The following is an 18,862-nucleotide window of genomic DNA, read 5'->3' on the forward strand; positions in this document are numbered from 1 at the left end:
CCTATGTTTTCCTCTAAGAGTTTTATAGTGTCTGGTGTTATGTTTAGGTCTTTAATCCATTTTGAGTTTATTTTTGTGTATGGTGTTAGGGAGTGTTCTTATATCAATCTTTTACATGTAGCTGTCCAGTTTTCCCAGCACCACTTATTGAAGAGACCATCTTTTCTCCATTGTATATCCTTGCCTCCTTTGTCATAGATTAGTTGACCATAGGTGCATGGGTTTATTTCTGGGCTTTCTATCCTATTCCATTGATCTATATTTCTGTTTTTGTGCCAGTACCATATTGTCTTGATTACTGTAGCTTTGTCTTATAGTCTGAAGTCAGGGAGTCTGATTCCTCCACCTCCATTTTTTTCCCTCAAGATTGCTTTGGCTATTCGGGGTCTTTTGTGTCTGCTTACAAATTTTAAGATTTTTTTGTTCTAGTTCTGTAAAAAATGTCACTGGTAATTTGATAGGGATTGCACTGAATCTGTAGATTGCTTTGGGTAGTATAGTTATTATCACAATATTGATTCTTCCAATCCAAGAACATGGTATATCTCTCCGTCTGTTTGTGTCATCTTTGATTTCTTTCATCAGTGTCTTATAGTTTTCTGAGTACAGGTCTTTTACCTCCTTAAGTAGGTTTATTCTCAGGTATTTTATTCTTTTTATTGCAATGATGGATGGGATTGTTTCCTTAATTTCTCTTTCTGATCTTTTGTTGTTAGTGTATAGGAATGCAAGAGATTTCTGTGCATTAATTTTGTATTCTGCAACTTTACCAAATTCACTGATCAGCTCTAGTAGTTTTCTGGTGGCATCTTTAGGGTTCTCTATGTATAGTATCATGTCATCTGCAAACAGTGACAGTTTTACTTCTTCTTTTCCAATTTGTATTCCTTTTATTTCTTTTCCTTCTCTGATTGCCGTGGCTGGGACTTGCAAAACTATGTTGAATGATAGTGGTGAGAGTGGACATCCTTGTCTTGTTCCTGATCTTAGAGGAAATGCTTTCAGTTTTTCACCATTGAGAATGATGTTTGCTGTGGGTTTGTCATATATGGCCTTTATTATGTTGAGGTAGGTTCCCTCTTTGCCCACTTTCTAGAGAGTTTTTATCATAAATGGGTGTTGAATTTTGTCAAAAGCTTTTTCCACATCTATTGAGATGATCATATGGTTTTTATTCTTCAGTTTGTTAATATGGTGTATCACATTGATTGATTTGCATATATTGAAGAATCCCTGCATCCCTGGGATAAATTCCACTTGATCATGTTGTTTGGTCCTTTTAATGTATTGTTGGATTCTCTTTGCTAGTATTTTGTTGAAGATTTTTGCGTCTATTTTCATCGGTGATATTGGTCCGTCATTTCCTTTTTTGTAGTGTCTTTGGTTTTGGTATCAGGGTGATGGTGGCCTCATAGAATGAGTTTGAGAGTGTTCCTTCCTCTGCAATTTTTTGGAAGAGTTTGAGAAGGATGGGTGTTAGCTCTTCTCTAAATGTTTGGTAGAATTCACCTGTGGAGCCATCTGGTCCTGGACTTTTGTTTGTTGGAAGATTTTTTTTTTTCATTTTAACATCTTTATTGGAGTATAATTGCTTTACAATGGTATGTTAGTTTCAGCTTCACAACAAAATGAATCAGTTATATATATACATATGTTCCCATATCTCTTCCCGCTGGCGTCTCCCTCCCTCCCACCCTCCCTATCTCACCCCTCCAGGCGGTCACAAAGCACCGAGCTAATCTCCCTGTGCTATGCGGCTGCTTTGTTGGAAGATTTTAATCACAGTTTCAATTTCATTACTTGTGATTGGTCTGTTCATATTTTCTATTTCTTCCTGGTTCAGTCTTGGAAGGTTACACCTTTCTAAGAATTTGTCCATTTCTTCCAGGTTGTCCATTTCATTGGCATAGTGTTGCTTGTAGTAGTCTCTTAGGATGCTTTGTATTTCTGTGGTGTCTGTTGTAACTTCTCCTTTTTCACTTATAATTTTATTGATTTGAGTCCTCTCCCTTTTTTTCTTGTTGATTCTGGCTAAAGGTTTATCCATTTTGTTTATCTTCTCAAAGAACCAGCTTTTAGTTTTATTGATCTTTGCTATTGTTTTCTTTGTTTCTATTTCATTTATTTCTGCTCTGATCTTTATGAGTTCTTTCCTTATACTAACTTTGGGTTTTGTTTGCTCTTCTTTATCTAGTTCCTTTAGGTGTAAAGTTAGATTGTTTATTTGAGAATTTTCTTGTTTCTTTCTCTTTTTTTAACATCTTTATTGGAGTATAATTGCTTTACAATGGTGTGTTAGTTTCTGCTTTATAACAAAGTGAATCAGCTATACATATACATATATCCCCATATCTCCTCCCTCTTGCATCTCCCTCCCATCCTCCCTATCCCACCCATCTAGGTGGTCTCAGAGCACGGGTTGATCTCCCTGTGCTGTGTGGCTGCTTCCCACTAGCTATCTATTTTACATTTGGTAGTGTATATATGTCCATGGCACTCTCTCACTTTGTCCCAGCTTACCCTTCCCCCTCCCCATGTACTCAAGCCCATTCTCTAGTCTGTGTCTTTATTCCTGTCCTGCCCCTAGGTTCTTCAGAACCTTTTTTTTTTTTTAGATTCCGTATATATATGTTTTAGCATACAATATTTGTTTTTCTCTTTCTGACTTAACTTCACTCTGTATGACAGACTCTAGGTCCATCCACCTCACTACAAATAACTCAATTTCGTTTCCTTTTATGGCTGAGTAATATTCCATTGTATATATATGCCACATCTTCTTTATCCATTCTTCTGTTGATGGACACTTAGGTTACTTTCATTTCCTGGCTATTGTAAATAGAGCTGCAATGAACTTTGTGCTACATGACTCTTTTTGAATTATGGTTCTCAGGGTATATGCCCAGTAGTGGGATTGCTGGGTCGTATGGTAGTTCTATTTTTAGTTTTTTAAGGAACCTCCATACTGTTCTCCATAGTGGCTGTATCAATTTACATTCCCACGAACAGTGCAAAAGGGTTCACTTTTCTCCACACCCTCTCCAGCATTTACTGTTTGTAGATTTTTTTGATGATGGCCATTCTGACTGGTGTGAGGTGATACCTCACTGTAGTTTTGATTTGCATTTCTCTAATGATTAGTGATGTTGAGCATCCTTTCATGTGTTTGTTGGCAAACTGTATATTTTCTTTGGAGAAATGTCTATTTAGGTCTTCTGCCCATTTTTGGATTGGATGGTTTGTTTTTTTGATATTGAGCTGCATGAGAGCTGCTTGTAAATTTTGGAGATGAATCCTTTGTCTGTTGCTTCATCCATTCTGAGGGTTGTCTTTTCGTCTTGTTTATGGTTTCCTTTGCTGTGCAAAAGCTTTGAAGTTTCATTAGGTCCCATTTGTTTATTTTTGTTTTTATTTGCATTTCTCTAGGAGGTGGGTCAAAAAGGATCTTGCTGTGATTTATGTCATAGTATGTTCTGCCTATGTTTTCCTCTAAGAGTTTGATAGTTTCTAGCCTTACGTTTAGGTCTTTAATCCATTTTGAGCTTATTTTTGTGTATGGTGTTAGGGAGTGTTCTAATCTCATACTTTTACATGTACCTGTCCAGTTTTCCCAGCACCACTTATGGAAGAGGCTGTCTTTCTCCACTGTATATTCTTGTCTGCTTTATCAAAGATAAGGTGACCATATGTGCGTGGGTTTATCTCTGGGCTTTCTATCCTGTTCCATTGATCTATATTTCTGTTTTTGTGCCAATACCATAGTGTCTTGATTAATGTAGCTTCGTAATATAGTCTGAAGTCAGGGAGCCTGCTCCTCCAGCTCTGTTTTTCTTTCTCAAGATTGCTTTGGCTATTCGGGGTTTTTTGTGTTTCCATACAAATTGTGAAATTTTTTGTTCTAGTTCTTTGAAAAATGCCATTGGTAGTTGGATAAGGATTGCACTGAATCTGTAGATTGCTTTAGGTAGTATAGTCATTTTCACAATATTTATTCTTCCAATCCAAGAACATGGTATATCTCTCCATCTGTTGGTATCATCTTTTATTTCTTTCATCAGTGTCTTATAGTTTTCTGCATACAGGTCTTTTGTCTCCTTAGGTAGGTTTATTCCTAGGTATTTTATTCTTTTTGTTGCAGTGGTAAATGGGAGTGTTTCCTTAATTTCTCTTTGAGATATTTCATCATTATTGTATAGGAATGCAAGAGATTTCTGTGCATTAATTTTGTATCCTGCTTCTTTACCAAATTGATTGAATAGCTCAAGTTGTCTTCTGGTCGAGTCTTTAGGATTCTCTATGTAAAGTATGATGTCATCTGCAAACAGTGACAGCTTTACTTCTTCTTTTCCGATTTGTATTCCTTTCATTTCTTTTTCTTCTCTGATTGCTGTGGGTAAAACTTCCAAAACTGTGTTGAATAATAGTGGTGACAGTGGACAACCTTGTCTTGTTCCTGATATTAGAGGAAATGGTTTCAGTTTTTCACCATTGAGAACAATGCTGGCTGTGGGTTTGTCATATATGGCCTTTATTATGTTGAGGAAAGTTCCCTCTATGCCTACTTTCTGGAGGGTTTTTATCATAAATGGGTGTTGAATTTTGTCAAAAGCTTTTTCTGCATCTGTTGAGATGATCATATGGATTTTCTCCTTCAGTTTGTTAATATGGTGCATCACATTGATTGATTCGCATATATTGAAGAATCCTTGCATTCCTGGGATAAACCCCACTTATCATGGTGTATGATCCTTTTAATGTGCTGTTGGATTCTGTTTGCTAGTATTTGGCTGAGGATTTTTCCATCTGTGTTCATCAGTGATATTGGTCTGTAGTGTTCTCTCTTTGTGACATCTTTGTCTGGGTTTTGTATCAGGGTGATGTTAGCCTTGTAGAATGAGTTTGGGAGTGTTCCTCCCTCTGCTATATTTTGGAAGAGTTTGAGAAGGATAGGTGTTAGCGCTTCTCTAAATGTTTAATAGAATTCACCTGTGAAGCCATCTGGTCCTGGGCTTTTGTTTGTTTCGAAGATTTTTAATCACAGTCTGAATTTCAGTGCTTGTGATTGGTCTGTTTATATTTTCTATTTCTCCCTGGTTCAGTCTCTGAAGGTTGTGCTTTTCTAAGAATTTGTCCATTTCTTCCACGTTGTCTATTTTATTGGCATATAGTTGCTTGTAGTAATCTCTAATGAGATTTTATTTTATTTTTACTTCTGCAGTGTCAGTTGTTACTCCTCCTTTTTCATTTCTAATTCTATTGATTTGAGTCTTCTCCCTGTTTTTGATGAGTCTGGCTAATGGTTTATCCATTTTGTTTATCTTCTCAATGAGCCAGCTTTTAGTTTTATTGATCTTTGCTATTGTTTCCTTCATTTCTTTTTCATTTATTTCTGATCTGATCTTTCTGATTTCTTTCCTTCTACTAACTTTGGGGGGGTTTTGTTCTTTCTCTAATTGCTTTAGGTGTAAGTTTAGGTTGTTTATTTGAGATGTTTCTTGTTTCTTGAGGTAGGCTTGTATTGCTATAAACTTCCCTCTTAGAACTGCTTTTGGTGCATCCCATAGGTTTTGGATTGTTGTGTTTTCATTCTAATTTGTCTCTAGGTATTTTCTGATTTCCTCTTTGATTCCTTCAGTGATCTCTTGGTTATTTAGGAACGTATTGTTTAGCCTCCATGTGTTTGTTTTTTTTACGTTTTTTTCCCTGTAATTGATTTCTAATCTCATAGTGTTGTGGTCAGAAAAGATGCTTGATATGATTTCAGTCTTCTTAATATACTGAGGCTTGATTTGTGACCCAAGATTTGATCTATCCTGGAGAATGTTCCATGTGCACTTGAGGAGACAGTGTAATCTTCTGTTTTTGGATGGAATTTCCTATAAATATCAATTAAATCTATCTGGTCTATTATGTCATTTAAAGCTTGTGTTTCCTTATTAATTTTCTGTCTGGAGGATCTGTCCATTGGTGTAAGTGAGGTGTTAAAGTCCCCCACTATTATTGTGTTACTGTCGATTTCCTCTTGTACAGCTGTTAGCACTTGCCTTATGTATTGAGGTGCTCTTATGTTGGGTGCATATATATTTATAATTTTTATATCCTCTTCTTGGATTGATTCCTTGATCATCATGTAGTGTCCTTCCTTGTCTCTTGTAACATTCTTTATCTTAAAGTCTATTTTATCTGATATGAGTATTGCTACTCCAGCTTTCTTTTGATTTCCATTTGCATGGAATATCTTTCTCCATCCCCTCACTTTCAGTCTGTATGTGTCCCTAGGTCTGAAGTGGGTCTCTTGTAGACAGCATATATATGGGTCTTGTTTTTGCATCCATTCAGCGAGCCTGTGTCTTTTGGTTGGAGCATTTAATCCATTAATGTTTAAGTTAATTATCGATATGTATGTTCCTATTACTATTTTCTTAATTGTTATGGGTTTGTTTTTGTAGGTCCTTTTCTTCTCTTGCATTTCCCACTTAGAGAAGTTCCTTTAGCATTTGTTGTAGAGCTGGTTTGGTGGTGCTGAATTCTCTTAGCTTTTGCTTCTCTGTAAAGCTTTTGATTTCTCCGTCAAATCTGAATGAGATCCTTGCCAGGTAGAGTAATCTTTGTTGTAGGTTTTTCCTTTTCATCACTTAAAATATATTGTGCCACTCCCTTCTGGCCTGTAGAGTTTCTGCTGAGAAATCAGTTGTTAATCTTATGGGAGTTCCCTTATATGTTATTTGTTGTTTTTCCCTTGTTGCTTTCAATAATTTTTCTTTGTCTTTAATTTTTGTCAATTTGGTTACTATGTATCTCGGCGTTTATACTGTTGGGACTCTCTGTGCTTCCTGGACTTGGGTGGCTATTTCCTTTCCCATGTTAGGGAAGGTTTTGACTATAATCTCTTCTAATATTTACTTGGGTTCTCACTCTCTCTTCTCCTTCTGGGACCCCTATAATGTGAATGTTGTTACATTTAATGTCGTCCCAGAGGTCTCTTAGACTGTCTTCATTTCTTTTCATTCTTTTCTCTTTATTCTGTTCTGTGGCAGTGAATTCCACCATTCTGTCTGCCAGGTCACTTATCCGTTCTTCTGCCTCAGTTATTCTGCTATTGATTCCTTCTAGTGTATCTTTCATTTCAGTTATTGTATTGTTCATCTCTGTTTGTTTGTTCTTTAATTCTTCTAGGTGTTCTTTAATTCTTCTAGGTCTTTGTTAAACATTTCTTGCATCTTCTCGATCTTTGCCTCCATTCTTTTTCTGAGGTCCTGGATCATCTTCACTATCATTATTCTGAAGTCCTTTTCTTGAAGGTTGCCTATCTCCACTTCATTTAGTTGTTTTTCTGGGGTTCTATCTTGTTCCTTCATCTGGTACAAAGTCCTCTGCCTTTTCATTTTGTCTATCTTTCTGTGAATGTGTAAACCACCCTGTATTAATGTAACATTCTTAAAGGAACATTTGTGAATCAGTCATTACAAAGGAATATAGGGAATATGTATATATCTCTTAAAACAAACCCCCCTTTTTTACAGGACTCTGCTTTCTCTTCTAACCCTTATGAATGCCACTAAATGTTATTATATCTCCAATAAATTCCTGAAATATTTCCAAAGAAATAGAAACCAGTAGAATTAGGCATTGGAAAACTCTCTGACTGTTGCTTCTGGGCTGTGCTCTGGATCTACAAGTAATTCTGTGGCTTAAGATGCTTGCTCATATTCCTGAGCTGTATGTGTAGTTCTGAGGCAATGTGTGACACAGTGACATGGGCTAATTACACAGTCTCAACTTGTCCAAAGGGAATCACGCATGAGAAGGCAGGCTCTCTTATCTTCCTTTCAGGAGGATTTCATCCCATGATTCCCCACCCAGAAGTGCAGAGTAAACAAATAACAACAATTAGGTTGACTGTGAGACCTCATAACCCACTTTCTGGGTCTTATCAGCAAAGCTAGAAGCATGTCCTATTTAACCACAGAGCCTGTGGCAATGACTAATTCACATCTCTATGGCTATGGGGATATTTCACCTCTCTCCACTGGTCAACATTTTTTACTTGCTCCCTAAAAGATAATCACCTGTATAGTATGGAATTATTAATTTCAAATGTGGGAACAATTATGTTAAAATGAGTTTTTGTCTTTTAGAGATACATAATGAATATTTATTGATGAAACTGTACGATGACTAGAATTTGCTTCAAAATGGCACAGGATGGGGGAAGTCAGTGGGGGGGTGTAGATAAAATAATAATGGCCATGAATTGATGATTGTCGAAGTTGGATACTGGGTGCATGGGGAATCATACTATTCACTATGTGTTAGTGAATAATTATTAGCTTTATAAAAGGTCTACTTTTTCTATGTTTTAAATTATACATAACTTTAAAATGAGCACTCTTTAGGTAGAGGGCAGAATTAGCAATGTTTAGATTTTGGGTTGAGTATTGTAGTGAAAAAGGAGAAATGCTGATGAATTGGTTCTAGAAAAATGTGCAAGTCCAGTAATTTCTCTTTGTAATGCATTATATACTATTCTGTCCATCACCTGCCTCCAAGGCTGCACTAACTCTGTAGAGCTATGATTAATGTCCTATGCATTTGCCTACCTTTTATCTGTATTCCTAGAGTTTTTTCACCTTTGCCTTCTCTCTTGGATTAGATAAGTAATCTCATCATGTCAGGACATTCCATGTAATCAGCCCTTCACTCCATAGCACTGAGTACTATGCCTTTCCAAGAATGATAAAATTTAAAAGGATAAAATAGGAGATCAAACAGTGTAAGCCAATATTTTTCAAAAGACTTGCAAAAGGATGGTGATTATCTAAATGTTGGTTTATGTGTCAGAAACAGCTGAGTTCACTTAGTCACCAACAGTGATTCTCTTTGAAACTAAGGGGAATATTTATACTTTTTCTTACTGTAAAACAGAAATAATCTATTCTCAGAATGGGAAAGGGAGAGGAGGGGAAAAGGAGGGAAACAGGGGTGAGAATGGCAGCAATGTTCTCCAGTCACCCAGTGGTTGTTCCAAAATTCATTCCTAAGTGGTAGGGACAATGGACCTGTCCCCAGGTGGCTGTGCCCACAACCCTGGGTCTTGTTTCTTATTGGTATGTCTCCAACACAGCTTTAACTCTTCTGAGTAGGTGAAATTGCTTCCAGAAATCTTCTGTAGCAACTGCAGCCTCTTTTCCTCTTTTAGCATAGAGTTCTAGAAAATTTTACTGCTGTGAAAGGCCATAGCATTATTTTTGAGGTTATCCAAAGACCCTGAATGTGCAGGGTCTTGTGCCAGGTATATACAGCACGGCTGATACCAGAAGCCGGGTCTCAGTTCTACCAGCCAACTTCCCACCTCCACCTAGGTCCTAGAGATCTACCTTGGAGGTTTGTTTTGAAAATTTTAGTCTGATAGAATTCAAGGGATAGATTGAGTGCCCCATTGAAGAGCTATAATCTCTAGTTCTGGCTTTCAAAAGGAAGTTTGAGGAGGGTGACTTTCCTCTTAAGCAATGTGCTAAGATAACGGAGTGAGCTGCTGTGGGGAAGTGGTGATGTTGTCAGCCCTTTCTGGCTTCCACACTGAAACTGCTACTCTTGGTTAGGAAGTAAAGGAGGAAGTGAAGCAGATTCATCATTGCTTAAGGAGCCTGGTATGTGCAGCTAGGATTTCCTAGCTGTTGGCTGAAGCAACAGGGGGAAACTTTTTCATACACTTGCTGGGCCCCAGCTGAGAAGGGCTGGGGAGCCGCTGGCTCTTAGGATGGACCTGCTCATATGTGTTCTCCAAGGAACTCATTAGGAACTGCTGTGATCTCATTTTTTCTGTGTATGACATTGTTCAATACCTCCAGGAAGTTTTCTTTAGGAGAAACCTTTTATAGCAGCTCTACATGGATAATTGGTAAATATGGCTGTGATACAACAGGAAAGATTCGATTATTTGAAAGTTTCTTCCACTAAATGGACATTAACTTTTAAGATTCCCCTTCCCTTGGCCCTGTAAAAGTGGTTAAGAAAATGAATAGTGACTAGGCCCATGCTCCAGGGGTTCCAGAGAGCAGACAGAGCAGGTAGTCTGAGCTCTTGGACTCCTAGCCAGGCTCTCAGCCCTCCTTTATCCTCTAGGAATAGGTTCTTGGTCAGTTGTTAAGAATGAAAAATCCAGCTTGCTAGAGTATCTAGCCACTCTGCAGAAGTGTTAACAGATCTGAAAGGCACCTTGACCTTCCCCTGCTTGCAGACAGGCATGCCTCGAGTCTAGACTAGGCAAGGTCTCCTGCTCTTTCTGTTCCTTGAAGGACTCTGGAATGAGATGACATTTCCATCTTCCGGCCCATGGCCTAGTCCAGCCTGTGTTTCCTCTTTTGTGAAATACTTTATCAGGAGCCAAATTAAATCTCCCCTGCCTTAATTTGAGCCCATTTCTTCTTCTTTTTTAAAAAAATTAATTAATTTATTTGTTTATTTTTTGGCTGCATTGGGTCTTTGTTGCTGTGCACGGGCTTTCTCTAGTTGCGGTGAGTGGGGGCTACTCTTCGATGCGGTGTATGGGCTTCTCATTGTGGTGGCTTCTCTTGTTATGGAGCACGGGCTCTAGGCACATGGGCTTCAGTAGTTGTGGCTCTCGGGCTCTAGAGCACAGGCTCAGTAGTTGTGGCGTGTGGGCTTATTTGCTCTGTGGTATGTGGGACCCTCCCGGACCAGGGCTCAAACCTGTGTCCCCTGCAATGGCAGGCAGATTCTTAACCACTGTGCTACCAGGGAAGTCCCCGGCCCATTTCTTCTTGATTAGTCATCTGAGATGACACAATAACTTCTTTTTTAAAAAAAGTTTATTTTATTGAAGTATAGTTGACTTACAGTGTTGTGTAGTTTCTGCTGTATAGCAAAGTGATTCAGTTATACACATGTATATATTTTCATATTCTTTTCCATTATGATTTATCACAGGATATTGAATATAGTTCCCTGTGCTACACAGTAGGACTTTGTTGTTTATCCATTCTATATATAATAATTTGCATCTGCTAATTCCAAACTCCCAAGTCATTCCTCCCCTCCCCCCCCTTTGCCAACCACAAATCTGTTCTCTATGTCTGTGAGTCTGTTTCTGTTCCATGGAAGTTCATTTATGTCATATTTTAGATTCCACGTATAAGTGATATCATATATGTATAATATCTGTCTTTCTCTTTCTGACTTCATTTAGTATGATACTCTCTATGTCCATCGATGTTGCTGCAAATGGCATTGTTTCATTCTTTTTCATGGCTGAGTAGTATTCCATTGTTTATATGTACCACATCTTTATCTATTCATCTGTCGATGGACATTTAGGTTGCTACCATGTCTTGGCTATTGTGAATAGTGCTGCTATGAACATAGGGATGCATGTATCTTTCCAAATTATAGTTTTGTCTGGATATATGTCCAGGAGTAGGATTGCTGGATCATATGGCAACTCTATTTTTAGTTTTTTGAGGAACCTCCATACAGTTTTCCATAGTGGCTGGACCAATTTACATTCCCACCAACAGTGTAGGAGGATTCTCTTTTCTCTATGCCCTCTTCAGCAATTGTTATTTGTAGACTTTTTAATGATGGCCATTCTGACCTATGTGAGGTGGTACCTTGTAGTTTTGACTTGCATTTTTCTAATAATTAGTGATGATGAGCATCTTTTCATGTGTCTATTGGCCATCTGTGTGTCTTCCTTGGAAAAATGTCTATTTAGGTCTTCTGCCCAGTTTTTGATTGGCTTTTCTTTCCTAATTAATTAATTAATTAATTTTGGGCTGTGTTGGGTCTTCGTTGCTGTGCATGGGCTTTCTCTAGTTGTGGCGAGCGGGGGCTACTCTTCGATGCGGCGTGTGGGCTTCTCATTGTGGTGGCTTCTCTTGTTGCAGAGCACAGGCTCTAAGCATGCGGGCATCAGTAGTTGTGGCTCACAGGCTCTAGAGCACAGGCTCAGTAATTGTGGCGCATGGACTCAGTTGCTCCGCAGCATGTGAGATCTTCCCAGACCAGGGCTCGAACCCATATCCCTTGCATTGGCAGGCGGATTCTTAACCACTGTGCCACCAGGGAAGCCCTGACCCAGACCTCTTTAAAGGGAACATCAATAAGCCAAAGATATGAGTTAGTAACTCCTAGAATGTAAGGTTGGCGAGCTAACCAAGAGACACTGAGGCAAGAGGCAGGCTCCAGGGCACTGAGGTGGCAGTGTGTCACAGGTCTGAGGTATGGAAGGGGATGAAGCATGCTGGAACCATTTGAGAAGGATAACTGTGTACAGCCCAAGTATACAGTGCTTGAGCAATATGGCACTACTTGGTCACATGAAGTATACACATATCCTATGATGGGATTTCTGCAGTCTGTTAACACCCTCCCCTTCCTGCAACAATCAGGAGTGTTGTTCAAAAGAGTGGAAACCTGGTGGAAGTGAGGATGGGGGAAATGATTTTTGTCAGAGCCACCTCCTACAGTTGTGCAGATTGTGTCCTGAGCAAGGCTTCTACTGAGGGGGCCAGTAGGGGCTGAAACCAAACCTGAGCTCCACCTTGCCAAGCCTTGTGCAAGGGCTGTGTCCTCCAGGAGGAAGAGGTGCCTTTTCTGATGCATAAAAAGACACCACATGGATGAGAAATTGTCTAAAAAGATTGCCACATGGGTCCAAAATTGGACACACATGAGGCTGCTCATGGCAGCATTGTTTTGGGTGGCACCGGGAGTGCCCATTACTGGGGAGCAGAGAGGCCACATGCCGTGTGTACATGGTGGAGTCCTCTGCAGCCGTCAGGAATGGTGGACTGGCGTGCACATGGCAGTGTGGATTGGTCTTAAAAACAAAGTGCACAGTGGAAAAAGTAAGACACAGTGAGATCTATATCACAAGGCTATGGATGTAAATTAAAATGAATGCAAACCAGACAACAACACACACTCCCTTGAACACATACAAGCCAAAAAATGGAATTAAAGATTAAAACAGTTGCCTGGGATTTTCCTGGGGGTCCAGTGGTTAAGACTTCATGCTTCTACTGCAGGGGGCACGGGTTTGATCCCTGGTTGGGATCCTGCATGCCGCACAGTGCAGTAAATAAATAAATAAACAAACAAACAAATAAAATGGTTGCTTGTGGAAAGGACAGGAGTGAGGAGTGGGCATAAGAGGAAATACATGCGTACATACGTAAAAGCACAGCATGAACTGAAAAGTGATTAACACTCTGCACCTGAGGCCTAATAAGTAAAAAATAAATAAATTAAATTAAATTAAGTGCCCTGAGCCTTGCGGTTTGAGGCTTTCTGTGGACCACCAGCGTGGCTTGATCAGCATGATCACAGCTTTTTAATTATCTCATTTACAAAGATTTATATCTGGACTTGTGTGAGCTGCCTTATAACACACCTGCCTTTGTCAAACTCAGAGGTATCTGATACTGTCCTGGTCCTTAAAGTCCTTGGAAATTCCTTGTCTTACCTATATTATTTTATTTTCCTGTTAGCCATAAACAGAAATGAAAGCATCTACTTCCCTGGGGATTTAATCAAACTATAAAAACTATATGAATGAAGAATAGGGGCTGCAAAGAAGAAAAGAAAATCCTCAGTTCTTTTTGGCCTGGTTCCTTATAAATCCTGCGTCCACTTTTTGCATCCAGCGAAGGCTGGCAGCTGATGGATCAGACTGGGCCCTCAGTCATTGGAATACAGTGTCTTGGCTTCTTCAAAGATAGGTCTAGATCATTCTAGACCAATGCAGTCATAAAGTACCTAGTGCTAAAAACTTTCACCATTTAAAAAATATAATTTTTATTTTTGAGATATTTCTTGGCCAAGTGTGTGTGCAACTTTAACCAAAAGAAGACCTAATATTCTCCAAGTTAGCATGTGTTCAATCAATAGGTACCCAATAAGCATAAGTTAGATTGAATGATCTTTCAAACTTGCACCCTCTGCAGTGAAAGTGCAGAGTCTTAACCACTGGACTGCCAGGGAATTCCTAGGTTGAGTGATCTTTTACCATCCATTCAGGGACACCTCTTCCCCATATGGAGTCTTATGTGTATTAGAAATATGCCTCTTCTTCCTGAAGACACAACCCCATAGTCAGGTACAGGTGTGGCAAGTGGAGCTGCGTTGCAGCCCCACTCACCCCCTCTGCTGTTCAGGGCACAATCCACACAATGGTAGGAAGTAGCCCTGCAAACAAATAAACTCCCCTCTTCTCTCTTCCACTAGGTTTCCACTGTTTGTAACATCTTTGCTTGTTGGTCCAGGAAAGGCAGGCCTTACTGACCATCCTAATTGCCAGGTGGAGCAACAGTATCTCCCATCCCACATGCTCTTGTGGAACTTTGCTCCTGCCCCTATAAAGGTGGAGACTAATTCCACTCTCCTTGAGTCTGGGTGAGCTTGTTGACTTACTCTCAACCAACGGGACACAGCAAAAGTTGACACTGTGATTTCTGAGGTTAGGTCATAAAGAGTGATACAGCATCCACCTTGTTGGCTGGAACACTTACTTGAACTTGAAGCCCTCAGCTGCCATGTAAGAAGTCTGACTATGCTGAGGAAAGCCAGGCTCTGAGGAAGCCATGCCATATGGAGAGGCCGCGTGTGGGTGCCCTGGTCAGCAGTCCTAGTTTTTGAGTGCTCCAGGCTCTGACATCAGACATGTGAGAAAACAATCCTTCGATGCTTCTAGCTCCCAGCTGTGAAGTCATCATCAGACTTTGAATCCTTCCAGCTGAGGTCCCAGACAGCTAAGAGCAGAGAGAAGCCATCCCCACCGTGCCCTTTCTGAATTCCTGACACATAGAAGCCATGAGCACAGTAAATTGGTGGTGTTCTATGCCACTAGGTCTGGGGTGGTTTGTTACACAGCATTAGTAACTAAAATATCCATTATTTTCAACAACACCAAAATTCAGAGCAGTAAAAGAGGAAGGGAAACTGTTATAAATTAAATATTAAAAAATTATCAACTAAAAGAGACAGAAGAGACATATCAACAAAGACAAATGACATTGCTTGGCTCCTGATTAGAATAAGGTATTACAGAAAGATACTTGGGAAAATCAGGGCAGTTTGACATTTGACTGGATACTAGATGTATGAAGGAATTATTGATTTTTTAATAAAAGAAGGAATTATTGATAATTTTTAAAATGTGATACAGTGGTTATTGAAAAAAAGTCTTATTTGTTACAGATAAATACAGAAGTATTTAAATATGAAAATATCCATGATTTGCTTTAAATTGGTTTTAAAATAGAGATGGGAGGTACAGATGAAACGAGATCGCCATATGTTGATAATTGTCGAAGCCAGGTGATAGGTACATGGGGGTTTATTACATTATTATCTCTAGTTTTGTACATATTTGAAAACTCCCATAAGAAAAAGTTTGACAAAAGAGAGGATGGTAGGTCCTCTGTCCTATTCTTCCAGGCTGTGGTTTTGTGCTAACAGGTGCCTATGGTTTAAATAGATTGCTCCTCTTATAAACATGATCTCTGTGCACTTCTGGGGGCTTCTTGAGACCCAGGACCCTACACTAATGTGGAGGTTTCAGGCAGAGAAGCGGACTAGCAGAGGAAAGCATATTCTTAGGTAAATGTTTAGGCTCTCCTCAAATTAGTGTAATTTTTGGTGGCTAGAATTCCCCTTAAAGGCAGAATTCTCTTCCCTGACGATACCCAGCGCAGCACTAGGTACACAGAGGAGATCCTATCAAATTGATTTGAATTAAGAAACCTGATTGTTCAGGCTTAATCCATCAGCTTACTCCAAAAGTTAGGTAGTGTTCAATTTTGAACCTTGAAATATATGTCAGCAGAAAAGCAGGCAACAAGGCTGCATGTTGCTATACAGATGACATATCTTGGAAGGTCCTTCTGTTTGCATGTGAGTTCTCTTCTTGAAGAAAGACTATTAACTCATGCTGCAGCCTGCTGCTCTCTGCTTGGTTTTGGCTATGTCACTAAGCCCAAAATAGAAAGTTCTTTTACTGCAAAGCAGGGAAAGAGGTTTAAATTTATCAATTCAAATAACAAAGGGCAGCATTATACTGGCTTTTCTTGGGTGGGGGTGGGGAGAGAGAATGCCTGCTTCATCAAGGAGAAAGAGTGATCTGACACTGGCGGAGGCCGGGACCAGGAGACAAGCATACACTGTGGTGAGTTGGGCTTGTTTCCCATCCTGGGCCCCCTCACTCTTTGCAACTGCGTCACCTCTTTTAGGACATGGGAAAGCAGCTGAGCCACTGGGGATTCAGTCCCAGAAATGTCACTGAAGTTATCAGACTGGAAACAGTTCTCTGAGCCAAACCCCTTCTCTCTCAGCTTTTAGTGGGGTCAGTACCTTGCCACAGAGTTAAACAGCAGGGAGATATTTTTTCTTGTCAAATGGTCAAACATTTTAAATGATCTCTAGGGTTGGAAAGAGTTTGGGGGAAATTGGCATTCTCATACGTTGCTGGAAAGAGGTAGATTGATCCACCCGTCTGGAAAGCAACCTGACAAGATGGATTCATGGTGTAGCAGAGAATATAGACCCAGAGGCTCTCCCACCTACAGCTGGTGGAAGTATAAACCGGCTCCATAGACAAACTCTTGTGCAAGTACAACAGGGGACATTTACAGTAATGTTCATAGCAGCAATGTGAACAAGAGCTAAATCCTAGAAACAATGCAGTTGCCCATGAGTGGAAGAGTGGATGGTAAACTGTGGTGTATTTACGCACTGGGGTATTTTACACCAGTCAAAATGAACTACAGTAAAATGTAATGATATGGATGAATTTTTAGCAAAGTAATATTAAGTGAAAAAAAAATCCTGAAAGATTACATGCAACATGATATCCTTTTTATAAAGCTAAGAACAATTTTAAAAAATTACTCTTTAGGAATATATACAAATACAGTAAAACCATATAAAAGGAAAAGCACAGAAATGAACATCTGATGCAGGTTCCCTTGGTTGGGGAGTGCAGGGAAATGAGGGGGAAGCCCTTATGGGTTAAATATTGGGTTACAGAACAGACGTACACAATATGAACCCAGTTTTTTTATTTCCTGTAAGTATATATATATACACACACAGAATAACTGGGAAGACTATACATCAGAATGATTATATCACTCTTGCCTAGATGTTATGATTATTTTTTCCTTAAACTCTTCAGTAGTTCACAAATTTTCTACAGTGATCATTAATTCTTTTACAATCAGAAATAATTTTATTATAAAATTAGATGTTAATAGTAGTAGCTAATGTAGATGCAGTATTTGTCATGTGCTAAGAGCTTTACTTGGGTTAATTTATTTAACGCTTAAAATAACCCAGTGAGGATGGTACTATTATGATCCCTATCTTACAGATGAAGATACTGAAGTTTAGCTTAAATAACTTGCATGAGGACACAGAAGTCCTAAGAAATGGTGCCTTGAATCAGGCTTCTAGGGGGCTCTTCAAAGAGTAGGCCTGATGGAAGGGTCTTGGTCTCCCTGGCTCAGGGATGGCTCCACCAGAGAGAATGAGCTTCTGAAAACAGCACTGGGAACTAAACAGCCTGATGTGGACCTGAAATCCACACAGAGAAAGAGACCCCAAGGGATGCCTGAGCCAGAGCCCATACAAGGGAGCCAAACATTGAACGTGGGGAGGGCAGACATGGGGGAACCAGGGCACCCAGCCCTGAGGATTTCTGATGAGCCCTTGTGGAAAAGGAGATCCCATTTATTGAAGAATTGACTGGAGAGCAGAGATGTTTTTACTCATGGTTCTGGCCAGCTCTAACTCCCACCAGCCATTGCACTAGGATTGGTATCCGGAGCCTTCGGTAGAGAGAAGAGGGTGCTCTAGGCATGGGACAGAGCCAGGGACTTGGCTGCGGTCTCTTCTCATCACTCATGCTTTAAATATAAGCTCTGATGTGATCAAGGCGTCAGAGATAAAATGCCTTTCTCAAGCTCAGTCAGCAGGATATGGTATCCAATTTGGACAAGACAGTGGAAAGTAGACTCAGGGGGAAAAAATCCCTTGGTCTCAACACCAACACACGGGAGCTGAAGAATTTGACACCTTAACATTGTAGAATAAACAAATGTAGGCATGTTTTCTTCAAAACAGCTAGAACAGATATGATTTAAGAGGAATGAATTTTAACAGTTAGTTCTTCTCTTCTCAGCTGAAGAATTCTGGACTATCTTTCAAGATGTAGCTCAAGCATCAGCTTCTGTGGAAATACTTCCCAAGCTGCCTGAAGCAACAAGGCCATCCCTCTTCTATAAATGTTTAATAAATGACTTGTTTACCTGTCGGACTGTCTGTCTTCCCCTGCTGTAGCATAGCTCAGTGGACTGTGTTATACACCTCTAGGTTTTCCCTGCTTTCCCTGTATCTCTTTCCATCAACTCTCCCCCCCAAGCATCCCTGTGCATGCCATGTGGTAAGTGCTAATTAGCAATTTTTTGGGAATTTTTTTTTTTTTTAGGCCGCGCCATGCAGCATGAGGGATCTTAGTTCCCCACCAGGGATCGAACCCGTGCCTCTTGCATTGGGAGCTCAGAGTCTTAACCACTGGACCGCCAGGGAAGTCCCTGGTAAGTGCTAATTAAATATTGCTGTTGGAACAGAGAGCTGTAGAGGTTTGTGGTGTGGTCTTCTAGAATTCTCAGAGCTGGGATCCAATCCCCTTTTTGCATCTCTGATACTGGAGAGAATCTGATGAAGGCTAAGAACCCTTTCCCAGAAAACACATGCAAAAGAAAATTCCCAATTGTATAGCAGTAAATACACACACACACACACACACACACACACACACACACACACCAACAAATACACAAAT

The 18,862-nt window shown here is 39.8% G+C and overlaps 1 protein-coding gene across 1 annotated transcript in view; it reads left to right on the forward strand.

Moving 5' to 3' along the window:
• CDKL3 (cyclin dependent kinase like 3) overlaps nt 1-18,331 on the forward strand; it is an 86,299-nt gene extending 67,968 nt beyond the window's left edge. Inside the window, exon 13 of the mRNA XM_060008838.1 lies at nt 18,200-18,331. The gene's annotated coding sequence lies outside the window, so the exon portion shown is untranslated. The remainder of the gene's footprint in view (nt 1-18,199) is intronic.
• Nucleotides 18,332-18,862: the final 531 nt, after the last annotated feature.

This window comes from Delphinus delphis, chromosome 3 (assembly GCF_949987515.2).
Source record: "Delphinus delphis chromosome 3, mDelDel1.2, whole genome shotgun sequence".
In the NCBI taxonomy this organism is placed as follows: domain Eukaryota; kingdom Metazoa; phylum Chordata; class Mammalia; order Artiodactyla; family Delphinidae; genus Delphinus; species Delphinus delphis.